General features: G+C 40.5%; 1 non-coding gene across 1 annotated transcript; it reads right to left on the bottom strand.

The window, feature by feature from the left end:
- Window positions 1–655: 655 nt before the first annotated feature.
- Window positions 656–762, bottom strand: LOC127132933 (small nucleolar RNA R71). The gene has a single exon (XR_007806937.1). It is a non-coding gene; the product is annotated as a small nucleolar RNA R71 (small nucleolar RNA).
- Window positions 763–3,038: the final 2,276 nt, after the last annotated feature.

Raw genomic sequence — 3,038 nt, 5'->3', positions numbered from 1 at the left:
ATCAAGTTTTTGGCGCCGTTGCCGGGGATTTTTATTTAGTCGATATCGTAACTCTTCTGTTACGCTGTAGAGACTAAGGCTTTTCTTTTCTCTTTTCTTTCTTTCGTTGATTTGTATGCCACGCACTCGCTCACAAGGCGAGCCGTTCTACTTACGAATCAACGATATCGAACTATATCTCCGAGTCTTACGACGAATTCGGGAATATCGTGCTGCAAACAATCTACCTCTTGTAGAACTTCCTGATTTCAAAAATATTTTCCCTTCTATACCCGAGATGGCAGAACCAGCTCGTGCTCTTCGAGATTACGCCGCTCCATCGCAAGATGAACCGCATTCAAGTATTGCTCCACCCGCAATCGAAGCAAACAACTTTGAACTTAAACCTTCACTGTTGCAGGCAGTGCAACAGAACCAATTCTCTGGAAATCCTACCGAGGATCCTAACCTTCATTTATCCGTATTTGTCCAATACGCTGATACTGTTAAAGCTAATGGTGTCACTCCAGAGGCAATTCGACTTCGTCTTTTTCCTTTCTCATTAAGAGATAGCGCTAGAAGATGGCTTCAATCTCTTCCTTCCAACTCAGTCACCACATGGAACGAGTTGAAGAAAGTTTTTCTTGCTCGATATTTTCCGCCAAGCAAAACAGCTATGTTAAGAGCCCAGATAAATGGATTTAAACAGAAAGATAACGAATCTCTCTTTGAAGCATGGGAAAGATACAAAGACATGATGAGACTTTGTCCACACCATGGTTTAGAGGACTGGTTAGTAATTCATACATTCTATAATGGTCTCTTATACAACACGAGGTTAACAATAGATGCCGCCGCAGGTGGTGCACTAATGAACAAACCTTATGCTGATGCCTACCAACTTATCGAAAGTATGGCTCAAAACCACTATCAGTGGGGACCGAACGAACAATGGTGGAAAAACCTCAAACGAAAACTGGCATGTACGAGATAAGTAACCTTGATCATGTTAATGCAAAAGTGGATGCTCTGGTCCAGAAAATTGAAAGTTTAAATGTATCACCTCCAGCCACCGTGGTTGCTATAACTCAGAATTGCGGAGTCTGTGGAATCCAAGGTCACACTCCTGCAGATTGTCAACTCCTAACAGGAATCCAAGCGGAGCAAGTAAACTATGCTCAAGGAAGCCCCTACTCGCACACCTATAACTCAAATTGGAAGAATCATCCCAATTTTTCATATAAGAGTAATAATGCTTTATATGCACCTGGACAATCTCCAAATCAAGCCCCAGCTATACCTCCGGGATATCAGAAGCCGACCCCATCTACATCTAACAATAACGCCCCTAGGAAATCCAACTTGGAAATCATGATGGAAAACTTTATAGCCTCTCAACAGCAAACCAATAAAGATTTCTTAAACCAGAATGTACACACTGGCGAACAAATTAAACAACTAGCAAGTAAAGTAGATGCCCTGGCTACTCATAACAAAATGCTGGAAACGCAAATTTCACAAGTAGCTCAACAACAAGCGCCTACTGCTGCCCCAACTGGTACATTTCCTGGCCAACCCCAACCTAACCCAAGAAGCCACGCTCATGCAATCATAGTGAGAAGTGGAACGGAAGTGGAAGGACCGTCTGACCCAAGGATAGAAAACCAAAACTCTAAAAGGTCAACTGAGAAGGAAAGTGAACCTAAGGAAAAGGAAGAGAGTAATAAGGAAACCGTAGAAAAGAAGGAACCTTATGTACCTCCACCACCTTATAAACCACCTATCCCTTACCCTCAAAGGCTTATTAAAACCAAAGATGCGGGCCAATTTAAAAAATTTGTTGACCTACTAAAACAATTAAACGTCACAATTCCGTTTACAGAAGCTATTACGCAGATGCCCTCATATGCCAAGTTTTTAAAAGAAATTCTTTCTAATAAAAGGAAACTTGAAGATAGCGAAACCGTTACACTCACCGCTGAATGTAGCGCTATAATCCAAAATATGCCTCCTAAACTTAAAGACCCAGGTAGTTTCTCTATACCCTGTCACATAGGAAAATTTGTCATTGACAAAGCCTTATGCGATTTAGGAGCCGGTATTAGTGTTATGCCTTTATCCATATGCAAGAGACTTGAAATGGGAGAATTAAGACCAACTAAAATGTCTGTGCAACTAGCAGATCGTTCTGTCAAATATCCTGTAGGAATTCTTGAAAACGTTCCAGTGCGCATAGGTCAATTCTACATTCCAACTGATTTTATAATTATGGATATTAGAGAAGATGAAGTTACACCCATTATACTGGGAAGACCGTTCTTAGCAACTGCCGGTGCAATCATAGACGTAAAACGAGGACGACTCACTTTCGAAGTAGGAGAAGAGAAAATTGAGTTCATTCTTTCCCAATTTTTGAAAGCACCTGCAATAGAAGATACATGTTACTTCATGGATATCATCGATGAATGCATAAAAGAAACGGAGTTAGAAAAAGACAAATCATCTGACTATCTTGTAGAAGACAAACTTGACCAATGTTTAGAAATAACACCGGACCCTACGCAATGCCTTAAGAAACCAACCTTAGACCTGAAAACACTTCCCAAAAATCTGAGATATGAATTCCTAGACTTAGAACTTGAACGACCAGTGATAGTTAATGCTGACCTAGGAAGACTCGAAACAGAAAAACTCCTGCATATCTTAAGAAAATATCCAACCGCACTAGGTTACAACATCACTGATCTTAAAGGAATAAGTCCTTCTATTTGTATGCACCACATCATGCTAGAAGAAGACTGTAAAACTTCTAGGGAACACCAAAGGAGACTAAACCCGATCCTGAGTGAGGTAGTGAAGAAGGAAATAACCAAGTTATTAGAGGCAGGTATCATATATCCTATATCTGATAGCAAATGGGTTAGTCCTGTACACGTAGTACCAAAGAAAGGAGGTGTAACAGTCATTGAAAATGAAAAAGGAGAAACTATAACCAAACGAATCGAATCGAGATGGAGAATGTGCATTGACTATAGGAAACTAAACAAAGCAACCCGAAA

Source organism: Lathyrus oleraceus, chromosome 3, assembly GCF_024323335.1.
Source record: "Lathyrus oleraceus cultivar Zhongwan6 chromosome 3, CAAS_Psat_ZW6_1.0, whole genome shotgun sequence".
In the NCBI taxonomy this organism is placed as follows: domain Eukaryota; kingdom Viridiplantae; phylum Streptophyta; class Magnoliopsida; order Fabales; family Fabaceae; genus Lathyrus; species Lathyrus oleraceus.
Note: the sequence above shows the minus strand (reverse complement) of the source record. Positions and strands in the feature narration are given on the sequence as shown.